The sequence below is a fragment of the Perca fluviatilis genome, chromosome 1 (assembly GCF_010015445.1).
Source record: "Perca fluviatilis chromosome 1, GENO_Pfluv_1.0, whole genome shotgun sequence".
Lineage (NCBI taxonomy): Eukaryota > Metazoa > Chordata > Actinopteri > Perciformes > Percidae > Perca > Perca fluviatilis.
The window spans coordinates 13,730,392-13,740,324 of record NC_053112.1 but is presented as its reverse complement, the minus strand read 5'-3'; positions in this window follow the sequence as shown (position 1 = coordinate 13,740,324).

The window sequence follows — 9,933 nt, the reverse complement described above, 5'->3', positions numbered from 1 at the left end:
CTCATCAGTAGAAATCTATTCTGCTCAGACTCATCCAATAAGGTGGGTAATGATACTCCACTCTAATATTGGGACCGTCCAAATTGAACACATTTAAACTTTAATGCAAGTCAAGTCCTGGGGAGAATGTAATCTGCCCCACTTAGTATGTGTGTGTGTGTGTGTGTGTGTGTGTGTGTGTGCGTGCGTGCGTGCGTGTGTGTGAACCCATGTGCATCTCTTTCTGTGCAATGTAAATCACGCTTTCTCTGTCTCTGTTGCTCCACAAATGAATTCAAACATGTTGAATTAGTTTTAAGAAGAAGGTGAGAGGTGAGACGAGAACGTGTGTGAAGTGCTGCACAGAGGCTGTTGAAGCAGTTGAAGCAACAGTGTTTCTATGTTTAGAAGCTCCAGCTGAGCGGAGCTCCACGATGAGAAAAACACATTGCACACCTTTCAACCTTGCTCCCCTCTTCCTCCGCCGAAGGTTCACACTCTCTTTCTTGATTCCTGTAAATGTATAAAACCTTGGAAGGTTTTTTTTCTTCTTTTTTTTCTTCTTTTTTTATCTGTGTTTTTGACTAAAGCTATCTTCTCAGCCTTATCAATAACTCAATGCAGTAAAACAAACAGTTAGGGTTAGCCACTTTATTCTCATCACATTAATCCCACTTATGTTGTATTTTTGTGTAAAATACAAAAAACGAATCCACCAAATGTAACGTAACGTAGCCATGTTTTGTGTTTAGTGCTAATAAGCAAATGTTAGGCTATATTGTTTTGTAGTTATGACAAAATAACCATGCACAAACAATTATGTGAATTAGTTTTTCTTCTTTTTAAGACACTTTGTTGTATTGTTTAAACATGTATGCCTCTACACTATTTGATCTGGTTTGTATTAATGAATTAGTGGTGTACATTCAAGCTTGCAAGCTGCATATTGGTATGAATGAATAATAAAAATCTTAATAATAAGTACAAAGGAGCTGATTTTACAAATCTTTTAGTTGACAACTAAGCAGAGTCTATAATTAAATTTGAGAGAGAGTGTGTGTGTGTGTGTGTGTGTGTGCGCAAGTCATATTTCTTGTGTGTGTGTGTGTGTGTGAGTGTGTGTGTGTGTGTGTGTGTGTGTGTGTGTCGAGGGAAAGTGTTGTGATTATTTAGACATGTCGAGAGCCTCCCCAACTTTGTGTGCGTACAGCTCAAACGGTCTGTTCACAAATACTAACGTCTGTGGTGTTTTGCCAATAATCCATGAAGAATCCTCTTCCTCCTCCATTTCCTCTTCCTCCCAGGATGTCAGGGTCACATCAAAGGAAAAGCAGCAACCTTTGACCCCGTGACCCCAGTTTAGCAGCTTTACGAGCGAGCAGGGCAAGAATCCATTAGCTACAGCAACAACAACAAGGAATGACGATGAGGCAGACAATTTAAAATCAAGGAAATGCTGTTAACTGGAAAAGCCACAGTGTTACTGTCATTATTTCTTCCATTTTGGGACAGGTAATGACAATTATTAATGACATTAAATTGTGGTTATTATATAATATGATATGTGATAGAAACATAGATGGAAACAAAATAAAATTTTGATAACATCAAGTCTGACAACAGCATGTGATTTGTTTAATCAGTAACAATGATTACATACAGTAACTTTTCCCTTTTGTCATTATTAATATTTCAATGGTACAATTATTTAGTACCTGAAAACCTGATGGGATTAGATTCCTTGTTTTCGTAACTGATGAAAAATGATAGGGCAAACTGAATGGAGCTTAAAATGCTGAGTGCTGTGTGTGTGAGTGAATTTCTGCTTGTAAATGTGACTAACCTGCATTTAAAGCAGCCCTCGGCATTGCTCCGTGTTTTTGTCTTTCTCACAATGAGTAACTTATCTAAACCATCCCCTCTTCAACGCTCAACTTCAACTGCCTATTTATCCATTTTGGGTTGCGGGCAGCCTGTCGTTAGTATTCCAGTACACACCTCAACAAAGCCATTATCATAAAAACACACACATTCACATGCAGATGGATAGCTCTTAGCCTCTTAGCTCTGCAGCTAATGGTGCTAGCCACTTAATTAAGGTCACTTATGGACAAACTCTGTTAGCATGGGCACTAATAAGTACTGCCCAGACAATGGGATTGTGTGTGCGTGTGAGTGAGTGTGTGTATGGTAATGATATTGCTGTAAAGTCTGACCTGCAGTCTCCATTACCTCCAGCTTATTGAGTGGTTTGTTTTGCAGAGTGGCTCTTAGAGGTGGGTATCATTGAAATTTCCCTAGATGGACAACTGGACACTTTAGAAAATGCATCACAATACATTTTGGGCTGAAGTGTGTGTGTGTGGCCCAGTTAAGAGGCACCCAGAGACAGAAAAAAAGAGATAGAGTGTCTGCAGTTTTCTCACCAGAACCCGTGTGGAAACTGAATATCCGGCACGTCGTTAATTTATGGCCCCCTGCTTTCCTCCTCTTCTCCCTCCGTCCTTTTGCTCCTGTCCTCCCTTCCGGAGCCTCTCCTCAAGTTGCCTCATCTAAAAACAATTAGTTCCCCCAAGAAGACTGACCAAACAGTCAGGTTAGGGAGAGTGTTTTCGGCTATGTGTGTGTGTGTGTGTGTATGGGGGGGGGGGTTGTCCCGCTGGGAAAGCGTAACGTTGCGCTCTATCGTCACCAAACAGGACGCTTCCGAAGACCTGGTAACCTTTCACCTACAGTGGTGAGGATGAGAGACGAGGGGAAGCAGAGGAGAGGGGCGGGGGGGCTGACATGGCAGCTTAGCAAAGGATATACAAAAGCACTTATGGGTCCAGTTAGTACAGTAAGTGTTTAAGTTCCAAAGTGATTCAAGTAACTTCCAGTAACTACCTGTACTTACTGTAAGGCTACATTCACACTAATACATTTTTGTTTAAAAACACATATCTTTTGCTACATTTACGCCTCTCCTCCATACTACGCTGGCGTTTTCGATCCCCTAAAACTGAGACATTTGGAGATGCTGCTGCTGACCCCATTTAATTTGATAACTCAAGCAAATAAATCCCTGGTCTTAGTTTTCGTCATTGTTATTCTTTCTCCGAAAGTATTTTCCGTATTTTACATCAATAAGTGTTAACTGCAACGAAACCCAATGTATGCGAATGGTCAACTATCCCTTCCTTTTCCGTTATTTCTATATACAGTATAAGGACACCTCGTCATTCATTTTCACTCACATAAGTTATCATACTGTCATCTTGTTTGTTGTGTCGTATCATGTCATATCCAACCTTGTCTTGTTATATTGTGTCAAATAATATAGGACTGAATTATACAATATAACATATTTTGTCAAAAAATTGTTTTGTTTCATACTAACATACACCAAATGTACTATAGTAGCCTGTATTATCAGCATGGTTTTACACTGACATATTATTTAATTTTTTTTTAAACTTTTTGTCCATATTTCATCTTATATTGTTTGAGGAAACCCATGTTTCATGCATGTGTTAAGCAGCATTTACTGAGAGACATTGACTTATTGCTCCCCAGGTGAAAACAATTGATTATGTCCTCACAGGGACACTAAAGAACAGCTGGTTCTTTCTTTCTCCATAACCAATCCATCTTTCATCCATAATACTCCTGTCTTTTCTCCTCTTTTCTTTTCTGTCTTCCCATCTACTTCTTCTCTCTCTCTTTCTCTCTCCCTCTCTCTCTCTACACATATATATATAAATATATGTATATATATATATATATATATATATATATATATATATATATATATATATATATATATATATATATACTGTATGCCCCCCATCATTTGGTTTCATTTGCTATTTCTCTTTTTGCTTTCATTTCCAATCATGTCTGCATTTGTGTGTGTACATCTGCTGCAGCAGCATTGTACGTGGTCTCACGATCAGGAACCCAAAGTTCAGAGGTCAGATAAATAGTTGTCAGGAGGGCCTCATCCCAAGAGAGAGAGAGAGAGAGAGAGAGAGAGAGAGAGAGACAGAGAGAGAGAGACACAGAGAGAGGGAGCGAGAGACAGAGAGACACAGAGAGAGAGAGAGAGAGAGGGAGAGAGAGAGAGACAGAGAGAGGGAGAGAGAGACAAAGAGAGAGAGAGAGAGAGAGAGAGAGAGACAGATAGAGGGAAAGAGAGAGAGAGCAGGGTTGTTATTAGGTGAGAAACCTGAAACTGGATGTGAAATTAGCGTCTTAGCTGGAGAGTCCTAGCCCTTGCCCACATTCCCTCTCTTTTTCTTCTTAAAGCAGCCTGCATTTTAATGCATAATGATATTTGTAATTGAGACGGACTGAGAAATCAAAGGTTGATATGCTCTACTACAGTTAAAGCTTCAACTAAATGTAGTTTAATTAGGACAGACATTTCTGAGAATAAAAAATGTACAATAAATGAAAAATCTCGCCTTACAATATATTTTTCTTTATGCATGTTAGAATTTCTTGTAAGTGTGATATCATTTAAACAGGAAATTAGACCTTACAGAGCATCTGAAAACACATTTATTTTATATTACCAATAAGCTTCACTCGTGGATTTCGGTGCATTCCAGCATGATTCATTCTCCTCAGCGTCCTGCGCTGCAGAAGATTTTGCATTAACAAGGTTCTGCCTCAGATGAAATAGGAGGCCTCCCTTCACACACAAACGGCATCAAACTGAGGCGACAATCCCATTTCAGAAAGCCATGTGAAATAGATACATCAACACAAAACGAACAGGCAGACAGAGTGAGAGGGAGAGATGGGGGTTGGAGGAAAAGGGGGAGATGGGTGGAAGGATAAAAGATGGATTAAGGTTGTGTTTCAGATTGGCAGCAGCGGTTTGTATGTGCTGCATATGTGCATTTATTGTGTATGTGTTTAGTGCGAACACTAAGCTGAGAGATGTGCGACTTTATTTGTTACAGTGTAGCCTGCCGTTCCCCATGTCTCAGAAGGAGAAAGCCTTCTTACCCAACTTATGTCTGTCTGTGTTTGTGTGTGTGTGTGTGTGTGTGTGTGTGTGTGTGTGTGTGTGTGTGTGTGTGTGTGTGTGTGTGTGTGTGTGTGTGTGTGTGTGTGTGTATGTGTGCAAACCCCCTTACATGTTATAATGACAGCTGTAATGCCTGTCTGATATCTACTCAGCTCTGGGACTTCAGTTGCATGTTTGTGTCTGTGTGTGAATGTGTGTGTGTCTGTTTGTGTACAAGGACCTGAAACATGCACTTGGGATAGACATGCTTTAAACGCTCTTTTTGTGAACACAGGAACGTATCAGAGAGGGATAATCTGTGTGTGTTTGGTGTGTGTGCAGGGAAAACACTGTGTGATGTGACAGGTGTTGGGGATGAGATCTCCAATTATCACACTTTAATACCTTTTTTTCCTGTTCACACATAAACACACACCTCAGACTGGAGGGGTGATTCGGGAAAAAGCGAAAATGTGGTGAGAGTCCGAAAAAGAAACAAAGACCATGGAGGTTGTTTTTTGTTTTTAGTATCTGCGCTGAACTCCTAAAAAATGGACAATTGCAAATTCCAAAATAAAAGCTCGAACTCAAATACTTGCCAGTTCGCAAATAATAAATAGTCTTGTCAAGCAAATAAAGGTTGGTCCCAAAATACACACAAAATTACAATGTCTTGCGAGGTATGGAAAACACACATTTCTGATTTGCTGAAGTGTCTGTTAAAATCCTATAAAAGGACACCTACTGTACAACAACAAAAAATGTAACACTGAGAGCAACATTTAATGTGGGTAACCATAATAACAGAGGTTTTATTTGATGGCGTGAAAAATAATAGACTCAGTTCACGAAGCGGAAACACTTTTCTGCTTTGGTTGATTGTAGCGTTCTTCAACTCCTGCGTGATTTTTCAAATTTCAGGGTATATTATTGCTCGTTGCAATTCATTCTTTTTACAAGTCGATTTTTTTATCAGTATGACATGAGTCATGTCACACTCACCACTTACTGTTCCTCAGAGTTTCTCTTTGTAACAGAAAGACCTTTACCAATTCCCCATTAACAGTTAATCAAGGTGTTTCACAATAACGGATTCCCAGGGAAAGGGAGAGGTTATGCTCTTGAACCGAATTTAACCCTAGTGATGTCGTACCAGCTGGAGGTGTAGGGTCGGGACGCATGGGGTATGGACCCATACTAGAGGCTAAACGTGGGGGATATCTTGACCTCTGCAGCTTCCATTTTTACCGATTTCTTTCAAAATCTGTCTCATGTGCAACACAAACAGAAAACACAGAGACTTCCAACTAAAATATGCTTACTTATATGTATTAAATATAATTAGAAAATGTGGAAATAAAAAATGATGTTATATAATGATGTATAATAATGGCTGGTCTCAAATAAAGACTTTGTTTGTAGTATCAAATTTCTACCCGAAATGAGCGATACCACTTTACAGTGTGTTTCTTTTGATGTGTACGATCTCAACTTTCATACAGACATTTGCACAGATGAACACACAAATCCGTGCTTAGAAACAGATGCATACAGACAGTTTTAGCATGTGTTCCTGTCATCTTCCATCCCTCTCTCTGCTAGAGCTGCCTTTCTCCCTCTCTCTCCCTCCTTTGATCGCTCTGTATCTGCTGCATCAGCAAGGTGCCAGGCAGCACAATGACATCATTTAACGGAGACAGTGTGGGATGACTGACACTATCCTCTGCCTGTCAATCATCATCACCGCCCTGTAGGAAAGCTGTGTTTATCTCCAGCTGTGACTGACTGAAGGACAGGTGTGTGTGTGTGTGTGCCCGGTTCAACGCATGCCATCAGCTTTGCTCTTTTACTGTATGTTTGCGAGGAATAACTGTTTATTTGTCAACCTAACCCAAAGTCAATCTTGACCCGTGAATTTAAAGCTGCAACCTTCACACTAACTTTCAGCACCTTCAAAGTGAAGGAGGGATGACGGTGCTTTGTTTGTCGGTGCTGCGTTGAAAATATCATCAACTAACTAGGTAGTCTGGATCTTCATTTTCGCCGGAACATCCAGCAGTGTGGGTTGCCGTTCTCAAAATCCGTTCTCTTTGCGAAACAACAACAAACTTCAAGCTAGCAAGCTACACGCCGAAAAATGGCAAAATTTGGATCGTGCAACAAGGCAGGCCTGCTTGGTTCTTTACGGCATTTACTATCGAACTGGGATATCTTGGGAGGGGATTTGCTACGGACCATGTATCCAGCTAATTTAAATAGCTCACGTTACTGTATTGTGTGAACTTCATTTAATATTTTGTGTGATGTTTTTATGTGTGCAAATGTTCCACCAAAACAATTTCCTACCGAAACTATTTTACTATTTTACAGTCGCTGTGACCGGAGCCTAGCACCTCCCAAGACAATTGTGATTGGTTTAAAGAAATGCAAACAACCCGGACCGTTTTTTATTCTCCTATCCTGGAATATACAGTACAGGCCAAAAGTTTGGACACACCTTCTCATTCAATGCGTTTCCTTTTTATTTTCATGACTATTTACATTGTAGATTCTCACTGAAGGCATCAAAACTATGAATGAACACATGTGGAATTATGTACTTAACAAAAAAGTGTGAAATAACTGAAAACATGTCTTATATTTTAGATTCTTCAAAGTAGCCACTCTTTGCTTTTTTATTAATAAGGGAAACTATTCCACTAATTAACCCTGACAAAGCACACCTGTGAAGTGAAAACCATTGCAGGTGACTACCTCATGAAGCTCATTGAGAGAACACCAAGGGTTTGCAGAGTTATCAAAAAAAGCAAAGGGTGGCTACTTTGAGGAATCTAAAATATAAGACATGTTTTCAGTTATTTCACACTTTTTTGTTAAGTATATAATTCCATATGTGTTCATTCATAGTTTTGATGCCTTCAGTGAGAATCTACAATGTAAATAGTCATGAAAATAAAGAAACACATTGAATGAGAAGGTGTGGCCAAACTTTTGGCCTGTACTGTATGTGTGGAGGAGCCAGACCTTACTCCACAGCGCTGAGGGGATTACTGACCAGGTAATGTGTGAGTGAATATATTCATTAATATGTTATTTACTAAAGTGCTTAAAGGGATAGTTCAATTTTTTGGAAGTGGGGTTGTAGGAGTCAGTGTATTACCTACAGTAGATGGCGGTCGGCAATTAATGGCCTACCAATGTTTCACTTTTTGCACTCAAAACCCCATAATCCTTAAGCAACTGCTAAATAAGCCCATAAGTTTCTATGCATCTCCAACACACAAAATATGTACTTTTAATTCATTCATTTGAATTAATTTCAATATCACTTCAAAATAACTAACAAGTCACAGTTTAATACACCACATATACACAATAAATAAGAGGAATAAAATGTTGTTAATCACAAAGCTCAGCGGCTGTATAAGCTGTAGAACTCTGGAAACAAACACTGAACAAATATTACATTTCCACGGACAGGCCAACATGATAGCAGGATTTCAGCTGGATTTTTGATTAGATTTTTTTATTCATCTCGAACAAACAGTATGTTGTAAAAGAAAAAAAAAAAGAAAAAAAGAATAAGACAAAATAAAAACACAAACATAGGCAATTCAGCTTTTACCCAAGACCAAAAAAAAAGGATAAATTGGGGAATTAGATTTGTTTATATTTAATTCATTTTCCAGGTTTCTGTCCATGTTTTGGTTCAAAACTGAAACATATGTGTAAGTCAACAGCAAAAGTTTCTCTGTAATTATTATTTTATTGTAGTTTTTCTAAACAACTCATCTCATGCTGGTTCACCCTTTCTTGTTCCCATCTGTTGGAGAACCATGTGAACACACGGCAGACTCACACAGGAGTCATTCATCTCTTTCAACACTGAGAGAGCGTAATATTCCCTATTACCTGCTCTGTTGCCCTAATTTGAAAATTTTGCTCCAGCTTTGGTTGGTTGCGGGATTCATTATTCTGCAAGTTGATTTAACTGCGTAAATAGGATAGGCCTATTTGTGCAAAAGTGATAAAGATCATAAATGCAGCAGATTAGATGTGGATGCATAGGCGTAAGTCACAACCCCCCCCCAATAATCAAAAATGGCCAGTGCAATCCACCCAAAAACCTATTATAACTTCCTTTACATAAATAAAGACATTTGCACCATGAATCGTTGCAGAAAAATTCACCAGAATGCAGAAAATGAAGTGTTTGACACACAAAATTTTAATTTTGCTCAAAAGTGGAGATCTCAAACCCCTCCCAATGTTGAACTCAAAGTTACGCTCTTGTGTGGATGGTTGTTGGAGAGACAACATGCAAGCCTTATCGTTTTGATTATTATTCTGCTGACGATGAATGTATTATTGTGGATACACATTAATTTTCTGAGGTTTTGGCACCAACCTGTTGGCCTGCATCATATGTTTTTGTCAATTTGTTTTCTAAAAAATCTAACACATATTTTATACTGCTGCAGTCACAGTAGTTTTAGTAATATCAGTGGTCTGTCATAAAATGCTTCTCATCTGAAGTATTTTTGTACTTTTCTCTTAATTTTTGTGGAGCTTCTGTTTCTTTAGCCTCAAATATCTTACCACTAAAATACTTTGTTGCAATTTTGTTATGGAAAACATTCTACAAACATTACATCTCTCAAGCTACAGATTGAAAATCACTGACTGTCAGTGAATGGGGCCTTTGAAACCATAAGATGGAATTTTCTTGTGTGCGTTCGTTCCCGCTCATGTGTTTTGCAGTGTTTGTACAGTTCTGTATGTTTTTACAGAAAGTACGAGTGTGTGTGGCGTGTGGCCTGAGTGTGTATGTGTGTGTGTTATGGTTAGACGACCGTCACAGTTTCATGAGCTGGCTGTGATCCATGCTGGTGCGTACAGTTTACACATGGTACAGTATGTGTGTTAGTGTAAATGTGTGTGTATATTCGCCATGACCC